The sequence below is a fragment of the Primulina tabacum genome, chromosome 3 (genome assembly GCF_025594145.1).
Source record: "Primulina tabacum isolate GXHZ01 chromosome 3, ASM2559414v2, whole genome shotgun sequence".
Taxonomy (NCBI): Eukaryota; Viridiplantae; Streptophyta; class Magnoliopsida; order Lamiales; family Gesneriaceae; genus Primulina; species Primulina tabacum.
The window spans coordinates 51021522-51042694 of NC_134552.1; positions in this window are offsets into that span (position 1 = coordinate 51021522).

Genomic DNA, 21173 nt, shown 5'->3' on the forward strand with positions numbered 1-21173 from the left:
CACATATAGCAGTGTTACTGAGATTAAATTCACTTGTTATTAGTGAATTTGACTAACCAAACGTTCATACCAACAAGCTGAAATTCACATGAATAAATTTCATTAGACAATATGATATTATACTTTGTCACCAGACTTTCTTGATTTGTTGCATTCTTCTTATTTTGCAAAAAACCAAATATGTTTTTGACCCAAAATTAAGGCTGGCTTCGTTGGTAAACATTGTCAGGTCCTTGGAACAGAGAAGAAATTTAAATCTCATGCACAAGTTTTTAGAGGAAAAATATAATTTCGTACTTCAAATATATGAAACTTGAATTTATTTCAAGTTTTAATCCCAGAAGTAAAAAAGTCGCGAACAACAGATTAAGTCCCTGTAACTATCGGTTGTTGCGAACATGGAGTGTTGTCGAACTAGAAGTTACTCTACAGGGTCACGCGACTCAAGTTTTTCGTAAAATAAGAGGCGGACATGAATGACAGAATATAAAAGCCAACATTCGTGCATAATTGCTGAACAGCCGGACCAGACTCTTTTTTCCAAAGAGGCCTAAAGTAAGCCAATTTTGCGGATTAGGCAGAATCAAATGCCAAAGCTAAATCAAGTTCACTGTAAACAAGAAGCATGATACAGGTCCAACATTGAAATTTATTCCAACAAGAGAAAAATTTAATTACAGTAGTATGCAATAAATTTATTTTAAATTGGAATGTATTATTGCGATAAAAAAATAACTAAAATTTTTAATCGTATATTTTTTTTTCTAATATGCTCTTTAAATAAAAGGCTTAAAAAATACGATTCGATGAACAACTTCCTTGTTTAGTTAAATTGTTTATCTTAGTTGATCTAGTGAAAGACTTGAGGCATCATATAACTATAGTTATATGTATGTAGCTAGACCTGATTTAATTTTTATAGAAACCTTTTATTTAAATATAGCAAATCATAAGTCTACTAAACTTGTACAAAATACGGTACAAGAACATGAATTATATTCTTATAATAAAATATTTAAAAAAACCTAAACAAAAAGAAAGAGAACTTACGATATCCGAATTAAAAGGAGAAATAGATCAGATAAAATTTGAGATCAAAAATTTAAAAGAAAGAGTAAATACTCTTAGTATTAATAATAATCATATTTGGGAAAAAGATTCAACTTCTGATGAAGAAGAAGAAATTTTACCCAAAGATGACAATGATAATGAAATAAATCAAATGATTTGGATCAATAAAATTGATCAGATTATTTCTCAAAAATGGTACTCAAAAGTAACATTAATCATTAATAAAAAATTTAAAATTACGATTGAAGCATTATTAGATACAGGAGCTGATGTAAATTGCATCAGTGAAGGAATTGTTCCTTCTAAATATTATAAAAAGACCACTCAGTTTATAACAGCTGCTAATAAGCAACCTCTCATAGTTAATTACAAATTGTCCGATGTGGCCATATGTAATTCTGGAGTTTGTTTAAATAATACTTTTATTCTTATTAAAAATATATCTACTCCTGTTATTTTAGGAACTCCATTTTTCCAAATGTTGTTTCCCATTAATAAAATTTGCAGTTTTATCATTCTTTTATAGAAACCTTTTAATAATATATGAGATTTTACAAAGTGTCTTCATATATAATATATTAGGTAAAAACTTGTATGAGAAGATCTCACGAGTCGTATTTTTTAAGACAGATATCTTATTTAGGTCATCCATTAAAAAATATTACTTTTTATACTAAGAGTATTACTTTTTATTGTAAATATCGGTAGGGTTGAGCCATCTCACAGATAAAAATTCGTGAGACCGTCTTACAAGAGACATACTCCATATATTATTGGTTATAGAGAATTAACTAATTACTCACACCGAATAAATTTGCTCCTAGAGTGATTTTCTCTTAACTATTTTGATTTATTATTATACTAACATGCAGAGTTTTTAGAATTGGATCAGACTGACCGGTTCGACTGAGAACTGATCATGAGTCAGGTTTGGATAACATCCAAAATCCGTTTTATTGGTCGAACCGGTTGGACATGTTCATCTTTTTTAATTTTGTTTTTATATTTTAAATTTTATTTTTGGTTATATATGATTATTTGGATTTTGAAATTTGTTAAAAATATTATTTTAGTTGTATTAAAGCTTATTTGATTTTTTAAACTTTGGTAAATATATATTTTTATTATTTATGTACACATTTAAGATCTTCAGAATTTAAAAAACACTATTTATTATATTATATTGTTATTTTATATGATATAACAATGTTCTGATCCGACTGATTAAACCACTATTTTTAGATAGATCGATTCGATCATGTGTCGGATTATAAAAACATTGCCAACATGCACAACAAACTTCAAAATTACAAGACATCCGTAACTTTATCATCGATAACATAATTAGTGATGCTAGTAATAGGTTTTTGCTATTTTTAGAATATCTTCTCATTGTTTTCACTTAAAATAGCCACAACCATACTCCCATTTTTATCTTCTTTTTTTTTTTTACATGTTCATAATAAATTCCATTAATTTTACAATATATCAGTGAATTATCATAAATTTAATCAATCTAGTCTAGTTAATTATATACATATATTAAAACCTGAATTTAAATTTATTGTAATTATTTTCACATAAAATTAACGAGCATTACATGCACATTATCATTTCAAATTTGCGATTAATCTGACTTCTTCAATCAAATAACTGGATCTCGATTCGGTTTTTTGTTCTAACACCCTCGGCAAGCCAAAAATTGAGAATTATAATAAGCAATCTGACGGAATTTACAGAAGAAATCCATGAATAATATATAATTTAATTATGTTGTTATGAAATTAAGCAACATTTTTACAAGAAAACTGGAGGGATATGTTGAAATTTAAAAAAATTAAACTACTGGAAATTAGAGTGAGAGAATAAAAATTTCAAAGCATTTGCATGAGCTTTTGTTGATGAGTTTGCCGATACCTTCTTTTGATGATTCTTTCAGCTTTTGACTGCATTGTTCCAATTGCTTGGCCCATCTTCTACGATCACTGACTGTGGATAGTGGGTTAGCTTCTTCAACGTGCACAATCAACGCGCACACATAGAGTTCATCTTATTAAAAAGACCGTATATTCCAACTTAATGGGTCTTAACCTGACGAGCTTTAGTTTTTATTTGAGCTAACATAATTTGAGATTGTTATTTAATTTTGAGTCCAAAAAACCCCCCCCAGTCAATTTGATCAGTAGGCGATCTTGTCTATTTATAAGTGTCCAAGTCTAATCCTATTGTTGTAAAATAATTTAAGGGTCTGAGCCCAAAATACACAAAACAAAATATTTTAAAGAAGAAGAGGAAAGTAGATAAAGGGATGATCTTCTCCCTACTGTAACTCTCTCTTCTAAAACTCACAATAAAAATCATATTTCAACATTTTCTATTTATCTTCTTTCTCCAACTCCTCCAATTCTTCACTGCCATAAAAACTGATCCTCATTCACCAATGGTTAGCCAATAGTACACTCGTGGAGACTCCGTGTACAGTGGCGGAGCCAGAAATATGGCTCTGTTCGGGCTAGAATTTTAAACTCTAGAATCTTTTAATATTTTAAATTGATCTATCCGGACTAATATCATATTATTTCAAAATTATATAAAATTTACATATAATTTTTTTTTAAAAAAATTGCGGGCTAAAGCCCGGGTACAAGAGCAATTAGCTCCGCCCCTGCCAGTGTATAGTACTTTGGCTGCATACATTGCTTCTGTGATGCCATCCAAGTTTCAGAAAATCGCTACCTTCGACCTCCTTCGCATCTAGCCACACCATGTCAAGGAGCAAGTATATTTCAACATTTTTTCCAATTCTTCATGACACAAATACTTTGGAATATGTCCTACCTTCATGTCATGCACTCAAGATGTTTGAGATTTTGTGCAAATGAGGCTTGTGAATTGCTTTGAGATTTGAAACTCCGTTCTGGAATATCCTGTAACTTTCACCGTAGTTCATTCATTTGTGTGGCTGATCTGATACCCATGGCTAGAGTTTCTGTTAAACTTCAAGTTTGGTTGATTTGAATCTCATATATTCTTTCCTTGAGCCATATACATATGTATGAAGAATACCAAATATTTATTTTGAAAAAAATTCTTACATGGATTTTTCTTCTTCTTTGATTCATTTGGTGTGTTCGATGACATGGTGAAATTATTTAGGCCAGTGTGCTTTCTTTCTTCTTGACTTTGAGATTATTCTTTTTCAACATGTGTTGGTGGCTTTTCATGATGCTTCATCATGCATTTTTTCGTGTTTTTCACTTTTTCATATGCATAATTACATTCAGTTCACCAAAATATTTTCAAATTTTGATTTAAGATTAACTTCAAATGCTTTCTTGCTTCAAGGTTATTTCTACCACGCCACAAACTATTTTAGGCCAATATAGATTCTTTGGATGGTCTGTTTTACCTGAGTCCGATCGAAATTTTATTGCACCGTAAATTCTCCAATAAAAATTTTCTTATAAATTCGAATAAATCGCAAGTACACGAGTCAAATTATAATATAGTTTACAAAGTACGAATATCGTTCACACGGACACTGTATGAAAAAGTATTATTTTCAGAAATTCAGTCTTTATCAACAATTATTTGAAATGAGTTTATCTACTAAAATTCAAAGGAAAATATAATTCAACGAGGACATAAAATCATGTCTATGAGGATATTAAAATCATGTAGAAATGAATTTGTTGGAATTTATTTCACCTACTACTAATTGATTCAAATAATTAATCTCGACATTTATCCATGCTTTTGACAAGATTCCGTAAATTATTAATACACTCTCTCAATATATGTTAAAACAATTCAACATAATGAAATAATTAAACGTTTTTCATTACTTATCAAAGCTGATTGCATGAACGATTGTAGAAACCCCTTGCTTTTGACCGATTGGACTATCAATATCAATGTGTGTTAGATTTCATATGTTTATGTAAATTATAAATCCACATATTATGCGACTTGTTCCTATTACAAACTGTTCTTTCATATTCATTCACAATATAAAATATTATAGAAGTTACTAAGCTTCGATAATTCAAAGAAAAAGATTAATACAATCAAGCATGAAGCAAAATTCGAGAATTAAATTAATTAAAACAACGTCTCTAGGATCACATAAATCCCAACAAATGTAAAATTTATCTACTAAACATCGTCATAAAATTATCAAAAAAATGATTGAAATAAAGTTATTAAACTAAAAGTACCATAAGAAATTAAGAAAAGAAGAAACATGGAGTGAAAATCTTGAGTTCTTGCCTCCTGGATTTCGTGTTATTTTCTTTGTATGTGAATGCTCTCTCCAATTTAATATCTGCTGATAATAATTCGTGTAATAAGGTTATCACCCTTTATAGCCTCCAAAAATCCGCGACAAAAAGAAAGAAACCTATTGTAATTTTTTCAATATTGCGATGCATTGGGGCGATAAGAAATACCGCCCCAATGCGAGATATTTTGTCCACACTTACTTGAATTGCTCTCGAACACATGATGGCGGTAAAATGTTACTGCTCTAATGCAAGATCCACTGTCTTGTGTCTATGTTTTTCATCCAGGTGCACTGGGGTGGTAAAAATTTACCGTCCTAGCGCGATTTTCTCTGTTTCAGCACCTTGATTTTCATGCACTCGCGCTGGCGATCAAAATGCACCGTTTAGATTAAAAGGGGTAAATGTATGGAGTTGAATGAAACCAGATGCAAAATATGATTGTGCACAAATTAATCTATCATTGTACTATATTCCTTGTGTCGATCGTAGTTACCTTTGGTAGCCCTCACTTGAGCCATAAGTTATGCCTAAAAAGTTCCAACGATTTGTGTTTGCTGGTTAGTAATTAGTGGGAAAAAAAAGATATGGCAGAGGGAAATTTGCACCAACATGTTTATTGAAATTTCTTACAAACTTTGGAAAATAAATATATTTGAAATGCACGATAATAGAACCAACATTACACAGACACTTTTAGGTTTCAGTAAAAAATGTAGTGCGTTAACTTCATGAAATGTGCAAAAACTTGCGTTGGGCGTTGAGTGATGGGAAATATATTGCAAATTCACCGAGGCATAACTGAACCATGAACTCATCAATGAGCTGTTTGTTTTTAGTTGTGTCGTATCTTATAACTTATTTTGCTAGAAAGCGAGAAAAGTTAGTATGAGGAGGTTGATGTGTGTCTTTTTTATGTATTTTATTGTGTTATTGTGAGTCTAATTCTTGCATGTTTCATACAAGTTGACTATATTTTTAGTTCTTTTTATTTCTATTATGTATATTCGTTATCTCTCATGTGTTTCAGTTTGCTTTGTAGGTGAATGTGATAAAAACAAAAAAAACAAAAGAAATATGGGCTAGATATGCAAGCATGGCAAGCTAAGGCAGATGAAATTGTCCACCTTAATGCTAAGGATGAAGACAAAGTGAAATTTGCGCAGAGCTTGCGCTATGGTAGTCAAAGGGGTGGGTAGTTTTGACCACCCCATCGCATACGAGTGTAAAACAAAATCATGGACATCAGGCTATTTGTTCTAGGGTAGGTATTTTGGTCCGCTCCAATGTGCCTGAGTAAAGAAGAAAAAATAAAATATGCGAGCAGCTTGGGCGGGGAGGTTGATTTTGACTGCCCTAGTTCAATCCGATAAGGAAATAAGATTTGATCGATTTCAATTTTCTAGATTCTTACCTACATGGAAAGCCCTAATACACGGTTTTGAGGGATTCATCCAAATTGGGGACGTATCAACTATTCATTGGAGAGCCGCATTACGTGAGAGAAAAGATTGGAGTCGAGGACACAAGAAGAACTCGGGATTTTCATGTAGCGTTTCTTTTTTTCCCTTAATTTCTTCTAGTACTTTTGTAACGTCCCGAAAATTTGAAGGTGAACGTGAACCACATGTATGCAAGTTATCAAACTTCCTATGTATTTTATTAAATTGTTTTAGTACTGTTGAAACATTTCATGTTCGCAATCTTAATTTTGATGTGAACAAAACTTGTTTGTTTGTTTTTAATAATCTACCTTAGTGCGCAGATAACTGAAACTGAAATAATCAGTTACGAGCCAAAACTGAAGCTGTCGAAGACGCCAACTGAAAGCATCAACTGATCAATCAAACTAGACAAGTTCAACTGATATGTCGTAAATGAGTTCAACTGATTGTTAAGTTGATAGGTGGTTCAGCAGGAGAACCTCAGAAGCCCGGCCAGCTGAAGGAGTGTTCAACTGATGAAGAGCCCAACTGAAGATCAGTTCAACTGAAAAAGAATGAAATCAGTTCAACTGACGAGTCAACTAATTTCATCAGCCTAACTGAACACCAGTTCAACTGACCAGTTCAGAACATCAGTTTGGAGCAATCAGTTGCAGATCAAGACAAGCTGAACTAAGTGAAATGCAGCTGTGCACAAAGGTACAAAATCATTTGTTCAGTCAAAGGACAATAATGGACGTTGCATCAGAGATTAAAGACAAAAGTGTTCCAGAAAGAACAAGACAAATTTCGAGGAACAGATTCAAAATGCAACGGATACAATAATTGAGTCTCACTGTACGATATATGTCACGCCCCGAAACTCGGGATTTGACACTGGCGTCGTTTAACAATCACACAATTGAAAACAACCAGCCTCGTAGCATAGTATAAACCGAAATACCAGTTTATTAATCATAATCTCAAAAACCAAAGTCATTACAACTGAATAAAATAAATTTGCGGAAAACGTCTAACATGAAATTGAAAGTACTAAAATTCAAAAAAAAAAAAAAACAATAACATGACTAAACTAAATCACCAAATTCACCATCCCCAAAATTGTTCAGATTCTTCTTCTTCAACCTGTTCTTCGGATTTATCTGGGGAAGGGTGTAAGGGGTGAGTATTTTGAGAAATACTCAGCAAGTGGGGGATATCAAACACAACATAAAATTTTTTCCAATATTTTCGAAAATAGCACATATTTACAACATGCTTTTCATAATCGTAACATCGTATTCATATCATTGTAACACTGCGATATTTCACCTTTAATGGTTTACTGATATCAGTCCCTAAGTTTTGATCCTCTAAGGGGGCGATGCCATAAAACAGTTCTATCCCACTGTTAAGGGCCATATGTTGGAATTCCACCCATTTTCAGGGAATTCTCGCAGTGCCAACGTATAAACGTACCAAGATTTTAAAAAAAAAACGTAGACGGTGTTCGACCGAATTTTTCTTTAAAAAGAAAACACATAACCGAAAATTTAAGAATTTTAAAATTGCCCACTTACCTTGAATTCTTGAAAAAAAACCGTGAATAACTAGGATTGCTTGCACAGGAATTTTCGAAAATTCCTCTTCGGCGGTTTGACGGCGGCAGCGCTTCGCTGTGCTCGAAAATCCTAGGGAGACTAGGGCAAAAATTTCGAAATTTTGTGTGATATGAGGTGTAATTTTCGAGTCTACAGGGCCCTCCTATTTATAGGGGTTGGCTGCTATCGTGATCAAGAGTTATAGTACGTTTGAACTCTGAATCAAATCTTAATCCAGAATCATGATATAATCGTAATGTTGTTCGAAATCTTAAACCTTCCATCCCCTAATTTTCGAAATTTTCATTATATATATACACTATTTAATTTCGACTTCTATGGATTTTATTATCCCTTGCTTGATTTTTATCCCGGTATCTCAATATCAACTCAATTCTTGGATTTTTATCCGCTCAATTTCAAATAATATACACGATATTATTATTCACTTAATCTTGGTAAAATCTTACAAATCTCACATCCTAAAATGAGATAAATCCTGGTATCCAAAATATACTATCGTGATAAAACTTAAATGATAAAACTTAAAATTCTTGGATTTTACAATCTAACTTCGCGCCTATAAATAAAGGGTGAAGATCACTGAAGATAGACACAATATACAAGAGAGAAAAGAAAAGGGCACGCTTCAAAGTCATATCAGCTTAAGAGAGAAGCATTCGACCCAGTCGAGGAAACACTTAAACGTGTTATCAGCTTTAGATTAGAAGCATATTTCCCTCAGTGTATGAGAACACTTTCGGGGAGTTTTCAGAGATCAGTTCACACACACACACACACACACACCACCACTCAAATACAGTCTTGCACAAAGACGTTAAACTTGTGTATGTAGTCTTTCTCACATAGACATTAAAGAAGTGTTGACTGGAAGGTGCTGCCTTCAGTCTAATCTAGGAGTTCAGTTGAGTCAGTGGGTAAGTTCTAAGCTGGGTGGGTTTGTACAAGTATTTGTATCGATCAAAGTCTTCTAGTGAATCCTACTCGATGCGGTAGAAGGGGTGGCATAGGAGCAGTTGAAGTCTCCGAACATCCATAAATATATCTTGTGTATTTAACTATTGTTTCAAACTGATTTAACTAGTTAGAGCATTCGTTGGTTCAGTTCTCACCATAATTGAACTAATAAATGCAAAAACTAATCTAGTCTTTTGGTTATTCAGTTACACAAGATATACAAATATATCAGTGTTTCTTAACGAATGATCATTTCGAGTGTTTTCCGCTTGGTTCTATACCAAACTCGATCTAATTCATCGATGTATACATTCTTAGAACACAAGCTATTGCTGCTCTTAGAGAATATTTTGTTTGAAGCACCTCAAGGTGCTCTGCAAACGATCCTTCAAATACATTAAATGCATGTTTATTGCATGAATATGTGTTTTAATTCATGTTTTATTAAAGTTTCATGCATAAAGGCTTTTAGTAGTTTTCGCGCTTGAACGAGGAACGGAGATCGGGAATAATTAAGGAAAAATGTTTTTATTAAATAATTAGTTTTAATTATTTATTATATGGTGCATTTAAGCGTGATTTTCGAAATGGACCTTGGTGGAGTATTTTTACTCTCCGAGTCATATTTTTAACCGGTACGCAAATGTAGCGAATCAAAGGACTTTTTGAGTGTTCGGACAATATTTCAAAAACATACCTAAACGAAATATTTTCCAGGAGTGTTATTGGGCTTGACAAAATTTTTTTATTGCTTAATGGGTCTAAAACCATTTTAACTCCTTTAATTATTATTATTGGCTCATTAGTATACAATTATATTAACCTAAACACTTCATTATCTAACCCTAAACCTAATCACTCTCTCATGGCCGCCCCCTCCATTTCCAGCAGCATCTTGTGCCTTCAGTAGCTATTTTCTTTGGTTTTCTCAATAAAATCTCATAAAAACTCTTCCCCGTCTCTCCGGTGTCCGTTTTACGCGATTGTCTATAAGGTTTTCGAGCGTAAAATATGCAAAGGCACGCTCTATACCTCATTTTTCTCATCAATCACATCAATATAGGTTTATTTGTATGTTTATGCATGAAAAGTATCAATTATACCATCTTGCATTGGTTTTATACGCTTTTGACACGAAAAACACGCATATACTCTTGTTACTAACGGTTTTGAATGGTTGTGTAAGGGCTGTCAGCGTGGTTAGTAGGGGACGATTATGAGAGGGTTTAGTGAAGTTCTAAGTGCTGGTACAGCAGCTGGATCGAGGTCGTGTAGGGGGCCGAGCGTGTTCTTCCCTTTGGACGCATTTGGTGGCTCGATCAGGTAAGGAAGCTTGAATAGCCATGCATGGCTCGTTCCATGTGCTGTTTTGGGATGTGAGTGGTTCGTGTCAAGGTCTTGGGATGGTCCATGGTCGGCTGGTAGTGAGGCAATGCGTGGACCAAAGCTAGGAGACGATTTGGAGAAAATATTGTGGCTAGATCGATTCTTCTTGGGGAATCGAGGGGTGCGCACGCTTGAGGCTGCGGGCTGTGGTTAGGTTGGTCAAGGAGGGTCCAGAAGTGGGCTAGGAAGAGTTGGTTAAGGTCTGGTCCCCATTGGTCTTGTCTAGGGTCGAGAATTTTGAGGGTTTAGTGCACTAGGTTTCGTTCGTTTTTGTGCAAGAAAATCCAGCAACTTTCAGCTGCTTTTTGAGGGTCTTATGGAGGCTGGTCTAGATGGTTTAAAAGCTGGTAGCGTATGGTTGAGGTATGGTTTAAGCTTGGGAAGTTAAAGTTAAGTTTTGGGTTGATTCAGATTAAAAACCGGGACCTCAGTCCAAGTTTTAAAACGAATCGTATAAGTTATGAAACGAGCTCGAGTTTACGTCTAAGGAACAATTATAAATATGTTTTGAGGTGTTTTAAGGTGTTTGGTTGACTTCGGGTTGAAATTTTGAAGTCCAGGGGTAAAACGGTCAATTAGGGTTTGCAGGGGCAAAATCTGTTTTATGGTGTTTGGTTGACTTCGGGTTGAAATTTTGAGGTCCGTGGGTAAAACGGTTAATTAAGGTTTGCATGGGCGAAATTGTCATTTTGCACCTGGGTCAAGTTAGCAGTCATGACAATGCTCTGATCATCAAATTGACATGTTTTAAATATATACGATATCCTTACATGACTTTTTATATAAATATGAAAAAAATGCGTTGCATGCTTGATTTTAAAGAAATTTACGTATAGACATGATTTTTATAAGTGATGAATACGATGATATGTTTTGAAGGATGAGAGTTGATTGTGACTAATACGAATACGATGACATGTAATGTGGGGCCCTTAACTCCTAATCGTTATTACAATGCAATCTGATTAGGGTTAACTAATTACAGCGGAAAACGAGTTTAAAATTTCTTTACAATGAGCCCGAAATATTTCTTCTATAATATAAATACTAAAAATAGTATTTAATCTCACATCATAAACATGCCCACACGAAATCATAACCAATCATATACAAACAATTCATATCCTCCGGACGTGCCCCGGTATATAAATACATATACATATATACTGGGAACAAGACATAAACATAAAACCTCAACCCAAGCTGTGGCTCCCTCCAGAAGTACCATCTCCGACCTCCTGATATCCTGGAGTACCTGCCATTGTCCACACACAAAGACAACAACAGCCCCCCTTGGGGGTGAGCAAAGCTCCGTATGGAACAACCATCATATATACCACAAGTATCTAAACAATGATATATGGTATGCAATGCATGTATGTCGTGGAGGTATCAGGTCAAATGCCCATCCACTGAGCACATGTCAGAATCAAACGAATCGCTATCAAATCAATGCTCGAGCTGGCACACCGGCCTCAATAAGAGATACTCGTATGATAGCGTCGACAAAGCGCCATCAAATCCCAACTCTCATATCCAATCATCGGGGCCACAATTGTCTATAGCTTTACGGGTCATATAATACCAACATAGCAATTGTGTTCACAAACCCCAGAATCCAATCAAATCATATCAGGGTATCCAAGGATCATAGCTCAACGTGCATGTCATGTATCGATGTATGCATCAAACGATGTGTGTTAACAAAACATTTATTTTATACATCGATATCTCAATCTCAATGTCATGTATGCCACATAAATCGAAAAATAAGGCATATAGACATGTATTCTCATTCCAATCAATCAAATCAATCCAACATATATCATATAATACAGATACCTGTCGTATGTTACCCGGTCGCAACATACCTCAGTTCTTCGTTTCCAGTTGATGTAGCCTGAAGATATTGATATTACACTTTATCTACATCAATAACATACGCATTCCAATCAATAACATAATCCAAAATCATTAATATGAGTTTCAAATATCATTTGAAACTTCAAAAATTCATATCAAATCCAAATCATATCATAATTCAATTCCGACTTCGATTATGAGTTTCTTGTCGGTTATTCTACTACATATAGGAAATTCAACTTCAAATACATGCTATTCCAGCACTTTGATATTTAGAGCTGCTGGAACTAGAATAAAATTACCTCAGTCAGAAGCCCTCGACGCGAAGATCACAAATATATAATTTGTTTCGCGTTTAGACAGCGTTTTGAAGTCGATTCGAACGAAAGAAATTTAAATTCCCTTGTATTCTCTCGAAGTCTCTGAAATGAAATGAAGAAAACGAATGAAAGAATTGTTCTTATCAACTCACCGCTTCGGCGCTCGGGCGGTAGAATTCTCGCGCCCGAGCGCGAGACATTCTGCCCCCGAGTCATATTTGTGCCGCGCTCGGGCGGTCAAAAGTTACCGCTCGGGCGCGGAACTTTCTGCCCGAACACACACCTCATATCTCCTGGCGCCTGGGCGGTCACTTTCTACCGCCCGGGCGCCACATGTTCTGTACAAATGTTAACTTTTGTACTATATTGGCGTCCGACTTCTCCACTCGAGCTCTTACAACGTCAATTCATATTCAATATTCATTTCCTCAATTCCATTGTCACGATATACATCAAATACATAATCACATGACAATTTCATTAATTATCGATAATCACATAAGATGTACGATAATACAATACACGGTCCTTACATTTCTCCTCCTCTTAAAAGATTTCGTTCTCGAAATCTCAAACATCTCTATATACATAACATTGGCAAACATATATATGCTACCAGTTATAGTACATATCAAAGCTAAAATCAGTAAAAGGATCAGAATACATCGAATACAATGGAACAGATGACATAGAATCATAAAATGCGGATACGAATCTCGCATCTTGCTCTCCGATTCCCACGTTGATTCATCAACACCATGTCGTGTCCATTGCACTCGAACTAAAGGGATCGACTTATTACGCAATATCTTTTCCTTTCGATCCATAATACGAACAGGTTGTTCGACATAGGAAAGAGAAGGATCCAGTTCAACCTCGTCAGGTGCAAGTACATGTGATGGATCGGGTTCATATTTCCTCAACATAGAAACATGAAACACATCATGAATAGCAGATAGAGCTGGTGGCAATGCCAATCGATATGCAAGATCACCAACTCGATCCAGAATCTCATATGGCCCAACATAACGAGGAGATAACTTCCCTCGCATGCCAAATCGAACAGTGCCTCTAAAGGGAGATATTTTCAAAAACACTCTGTCACCTTTCTGGAATTCCAAGGGTCGTCTTCGTTTGTTCGCATAACTCGTTTGACGAACCTGAGCAGCTTTCATCCGCTGCCGAATCAACTGAACCTTATCATTCATTTCCTGGATCATTTCAGGTCCAGTCAATTGTCTATCACCAATCTCATCCCAGAATAACGGTGATCTACATCGTCTCCCATATAGAGCTTCAAACGGTGCCATACCGATACTCGTCTGAAAGCTATTATTATAAGAAAATTCGACCAATGGTAAGGCATCTTGCCATCCCATTCTGAAGTCCATCACAACAGCACGCAACATATCCTCTAACGTTTGAATCGTACGCTCGGTCTGGCCATCAGTTTGAGGATGATAAGCAGTACTCATAGTCAAACGCGTACCCATCGCCTCCTGAAAACTACCCCAGAATTTAGTAGCAAATCTGGGATCACGATCAGATACAATCGAGACTAGCACACCATGCAGTCTCACAACATTCTCAATGAATAAAAGGGCCATTCTCTTATAAGGATAAGTCCGTTCATACGGAATAAAATGCGCAGATTTGGAAAGCCGATCAATAATCACCCAAATAGCATCACAGCCCTTGGGCGAACGAGGTAAATGAGTCACAAAATCCATAGCGATATGTTCCCAATTCCATTTCGGGATTTCAAGACTATGGAGCAATCCCCCGGTTTCATTCTCTCGGCTTTTACTTGCTGGCAGACAAGACATTTAGAAATAAACTCAGCAATGTCCTTCTTCATACGTTTCCACCAGAGTTGAGGTCTCAATGTCAAATACATCTTTCGACCTCCAGGGTGAATACTGTATTTGCTACAATGTGCTTCTCGAAGAAGGGCAGATTTCAACTCAGATTCGTCAGGAACTACCAGCCGACCATTAAGTCATAAAAAACCATCAGAAGAAATTTGAAATCCAGACTGATGTCCGGCAGATACAAGTTCTTTCGACTTTTGGATCTGAGCATCGCTTCGTTGGGCCTTTCGTATTTTCGATATCAAGTTCGGCTCAATTTGCAATGTGAGACAGTGACAGAATTCCAATTCGAGTGAAAAGTCCAACCAGAAGTACAAATATCCTCGTGTACTTTGGTGACATTGACAGAAGCTAGCACAGAATCATGAACTTTACGGCTCAGGGCATCCGCAGTAACATTCACCGATCCAGGGTGATATTGAATCTCACAATCAAAATCCTTCAGGAGATCCATCCACTTGCGTTGCCTCATATTCAAATCAGATTTAGAAAAGAGATATTTCAGACTCTTATGGTCCGAATAGATAACAAACTTTTCTCCGTACAAGTAATGGCGCCAAATCTTCAAAGCAAACACAATGGCAGCCAATTCGAGATCATGAACAGGATAACGTGTTTCATGAGATTTCAATTGACGAGATGCATAAGCAACCACTTTGCCATGTTGCATCAGAACACAGCCCAAACCTTTACCAGACGCATCTGTACACACCACAAATCCTCCGGTACCTGAGGGAATAGTAAGCACAAGTGCTGTGGTCAATCTCGTCTTCAATTCAAGAAAACTAGCTTCACATTCATCTGACCAAATGAATCGTTGATTCTTCTGTGTCAGTTGAGTAACAGGTTTAGCTATTTTCGAAAATCCTTCAATAAAACGACGATAATAACCAGCTAAACCCATGAAGCTACGAATCTCAGGAACATTCGTAGGTCTTGGCCAATTCAATACAGCTTCGACCTTCGCAGGATCAACAGATATGTCATGTCTCGAAATGACGTGGCCTAAAATATAACTTTGTCCATCCAGAATTCACATTTGGACAATTTGGCATATAAATGACTAGTAGAAGAGTTTGAAGTACCAGTCTCAAATGTTCAGCATGCTCCTTTTTCGATTTCGAATATACAAGAATATCATCAATAAAAACAATAACGAATCGGTCTAGATAATCTCGGAAGACCCGATTCATTAAATCCATAAAGATAGCAGGAGCATTCCTAAGACCAAAAGGCATAACCAAGAATTCATAGTGACCATACCTCGTACGAAAAGCAGTTTTGGGCACATCTTCGTCTCGAAATCGTACTTGATGATACCCAGAACGAAGATCAATCTTCGAGTATACAGAAGTACCCTGAAGCTGATCAAATAAATCATCAATACGAGGAAGTGGGTACTTGTTTTTCACAGTAGCCCGATTCAGTTGCCTATAATCAATACACATTCGCATAGTACCATCTTTCTTTCGAACAAATAAAACTTGAGCTCCCCAAGGTGATACACTCGGTCGAATATATCCCTTATCGAGAAGATCCTGTAATTGTTCTTTCAATTCTTTCAATTCCAGAGGCGCCATGCGATAGGGAGCTTTAGAAATAGGCGCAGTCCCCGGCACAAGATCAATACTAAACTCAACTTCTCGATGAGGAGGAAAATCAGGAATCTCATCGGGAAATACATCGGGAATTCTTTCGCAACTGGAATCTCAGATAAAGAAGACTCCTTCTTCAAAATATCAATAGCGTAGATAAGATAACCTTCATCTCCGCTAGTCAACAATCGGGACATTTCCAAGGAAGATACCAATGGAATTTTGGCTTGGGAACCCTTGCCATAAAAATTCCACTTGGGTCCATCAATCGGTCGAAATCGAACCACTCCATGACAACAATCAACAGTAGGTCGATTTGTTGTCAAGATATCCATGCCAACAATACAATCAAAGTCGTGCATTGGGAGGACAATCAAATTCAGAAATACCACATTATCCTCATATATCAATACGCAATTATGCACAACTCTTTCAGACAAAATAATCTTCCCTGCTGGCGTGGCTATCGACAAAGTATCATACAACGGGGTACACTCAATATCGTGAGATGCAACAAATGCATGAGATATGAATGAATGAGATGCTTCTGTATCAAATAAAACACGTGCAAGATAATCGCAAAGCGTGCAAATACCTGCAATCACGCCTCCAGGAGCTTCTCTCGCCTGATCCTCAGTCATGGCGTACACTCTCACTTGGGGAGGAACTTGGGCACTCTAACCACCCGGTCCTCGATATCGTGGGACACTCGACTGCTTAAAAGATGGAACAGGAACAGCAGGTCTCATCATAGTACTAGGGCCATCTCTAAATCCTGGCTGGGGTTGACCAGAAGTTGTACCCATGTTCGGACATACTCGAGAGAAATGGCCTTCCTGGCCACATTGATAACAAGTACCAAACATACCTCGACACTGCTCGATAGTATGTTTACCTCCACAATGACTACAGTAGGGAGTAATCACAGGACTCCCTCGCTGTGATCCACTCGAACTCGAAGAAGACGAAGAAACAGAACCAGTCTTCTTGAACTTCTTACCTCTCGGCCGCAAAGTAGGCTGCTGAGTTGACACCGGAGGTGGAGGAGTATACTATGGACCTCCTCTCCTAAGTCCAGCCTCGGCTGCCTTGGCTCGTTCCACTGCCTTGGCTCGTTCCACTGCCTCTGCGTAGCTGGTAGGCAATCCAGAAACAACATAATTATATAAAGCAGGATGTAATCCATTTACAAACCTGTTATATTTTGCCCTCGCATTCCCAGCTACGTGAGGTGCATACTTCAACAGAGTAGAAAATTTCGAAGCATACTCTGCAACAGACATCGTTCCCTGCTGCAGATTATTAAATTCATTCTCCTGTGCAGTATAATAAGAAGGAGGAGAATACTGCTCCAAAAACTAGGCCTTGAAGACATCCCATGTGACTTCAATCCCGGCCTCTTTCAATCCAATCTCAGCGGCTTCCTACCAAGATTTAGCTCGGTCCTTCAACTGATAAGGGGCAAGTTTCAGTCTCCGAGCCTTGGAATACTCAACAATATTAAACAGATGCTCAATATCCTTCAACCAGGCTTCAGCTCTTTCAGCACTCTCAGTGCCAAAGAACCTCGGTGGTTTTAGATCCTGGAATCGAGCCATCACTACATCCATGGACAATCCTTCAAATTGTCCAACAATCCTCTCAGTACTGCTACTCGCAGTTTCATTTGTGGGATCCATCTACAAATCAAATGATGAATATCACAATCAATATCAATCTCATTATCTCATCATCTCATATCATCAATCTCATCAAATACTTACTCGAATCAAATCAAGTAGGAGCAAGTAATACAAATAATTCAAACACATACGCACAATTCATTTGTGCCTATTCAAGTGTACACAAGACTCAATCGAGCATTCCCAGCCATGCTCTGATACCACTCTGTGTGGGGCCCTTAGCTCCTAATCGTTATTACAATGCAATCTGATTAGGGTTAACTAATTACAGCGGAAAACGAGTTTAAAATTTCTTTACAATGAGCCCGAAATATTTCTTCTATAATATAAATACTTAAAATAGTATTTAATCTCACATCATAAACATGCCCACACGAAATCATAACCAATCATATACAAACAACTCATATCCTCGGGACGTGCCCCAGTATATAAATACATATACATATATACTGGGAACAAGACATAAACATAAAACCTCAGCCCAAGCTGTGGCTCCCTCCAGAAGTACCCTCTCCGGCCTCCTGATATCCTGGAGTACCTGCCATTGTCCACACACAAAGACAACAACAGCCCCCCTTGGGGGTGAGCAAAGCTCCGTATGGAACAACCATCATATATACCAAAAGTATCTAAACAATGATATATGGTATGCAATGCATGTATGTCGTGGAGGTATCAGGTCAAATGCCCATCCAATGAGCACATGTCAGAATCAAACGAATCGCTATCAAATCAATACTCGAGCTAGCACACCGGCCTCAATAAGGGATACTCGTATGATAGCGTCGACAAAACGCCATCAAATCCCAAATCTCATACCCAATCATCGGGGCCACAATTGTCTATGCTTTACGGGTCATATAATACCAACATAGCAATTGTGTTCACAAACCCCAGAATCCAATCAAATCATATCAGGGTATCCAAGGATCATAGCTCAACGTGCATGTCATGTATCGATGTATGCATCAATCGATGTGTATTAACAAAACATTTATTTTATACATCGATATCTCAATCTCAATGTCATGTATGCCACATAAATCGACAAATAAGGCATATAGACATGTATTCTCATTCCAATCAATCAAATCAATCCAACATATATCATATAATACAGATACCTATCGTATGTTACCCGGTCGCAACATACCTCGGTTCTTCGTTTCCAGTTGATGTAGCCTTAAGATATTGATATTACACTTTATCTACATCAATAATATACTCATTCCAATCAATAACATAATCCAAAATCATTAATATGAGTTTCAAATATCATTTGAAACTTCAAAAATTCATATCAAATCCAAATCATATCATAATTCAATTCCGACTTCGATTATGAGTTTTTTGTCGGTTATTCTACTACATATAGGAAATTCAACTTCAAATACATGCTATTCCAGCACTTTGATATTTAGAGCTGCTGGAACTAGAAGAAAATTACCTCAGTCAGAAGCCCTCGACGCGAAGATCACAAATATATAATTTGTTTCGCGTTTAGACAGCGTTTTGAAGTCGATTCGAACGAAAGAAATTTAAATTCCCTCGTATTCTCTCGAAGTCTCTGAAATGAAATGAAGAAAACGAATGAAAGAATTGTTCTTATCAAGTCACCGCTTCGGCACTCGGGCGGTAGAATTCTCACGCCCGAGCGCGAGACATTCTGCCCCCGAGTCATATTTGTGCCGCGCTCGGGCGGTCAAAAGTTACCGCTCGGGCGCGGAACTTTCTGCCCGAACACACACCTCATATCTCCTGGCGCTCGGGCGGTCATTTTCTACCACCCGGGCGCCACATGTTCTGTACAGATGTTAACTTTTGTACTATATTGGCGTCCGGCTTCTCCACTCGAGCTCTTACAACGTCAATTCATATTCAATATTCATTTCCTCAATTCCATTGTCACGATATACATCAAATACATAATCACATGACAATTTCATTAATTATCGATAATCAATTAAGATGTACGATAATACAATACACGGTCCTTACATGTAAGGCCAAGGCTCGGTTGATGGGTAATACTATCGTTGATGTCCCCGTCTTTGGATACTACGGTTATACGTAGATGGATCCATCGAATAGAGCTGGTACGAAAGTCACAACTAATAAACGAAATTCAAATAAAGAAAACGAACACGTATATGATGATATTTTGAGACATGTTTTGACACATTATGCTTTGTTACGATATGTTTAAGTTCATGCTTTTAATATCATGAAACGTATGTTGATTACAGTAATTTTCATTGTTGCATGTTATGTATATGTACTTGTTATAATGGTTCAAGTGTGTTGAGTCTTTAGACTCATTAGGAAGTGCTCCACGTCGAGCGTCCGTGCTTGGTAAGCACGAAATGCCGCCCACGTGGAGCATTGTCCGTTCTTGGTAAGCACGGACGCTCCAGGTCCGTGCTTACCAAGCACGGATAATGCTCACGTGGAGCATGATCCGTGCTTCGTAAGCACGGATTGCAGTACATTTGAAATTTTTTTAAAAAAATTATTTTTGAAATAAAGATTTAAATTTAAATTATTTATAAAAAAACCCAGAAATCGAGTTGAAAATAGCTGGAAATCAGCTGAAAACAGGGGGAACATAAAAGGCTTCGATTCCTTGCTCAATAACCCCACATTAACAAGAAAAATCGAAGCTAGAAACTCACCAAATCAGACAAAGAATGAAACACAGCTGTTGGCTCAAATGTGAAGGATGGAACTCTGATTTCTGTCGATTCATCTCAGAGACTGAACACGTAGCTTGGGAAAACCGACTACAGGACTACCATGCTGCTACTCTGGCAGCTGGCGGGACGGCGAGATGGTTAGCTTGGTGCTTGAAGGAGCCTATGGGTTTCAGGGGAATAAGATGAAGATGGTTACGGGCTGGATTTAGTGGAAATGAGTTTATTAAATTTAGCTGGAAATGGGCTAGGCCTAACTTGGGTATTGGGCTCTCACAATTTGCTGGAGCTTTGCTGTAGCTTTTGTTGATGAGTTGCACTCTTTCAGCTTTTGTCTGCATTCCTCCAACTGCTTGGTTCATCTTCCACGATCTCGTGGATCAACTTCCTCAACCTGAACTATCAACGT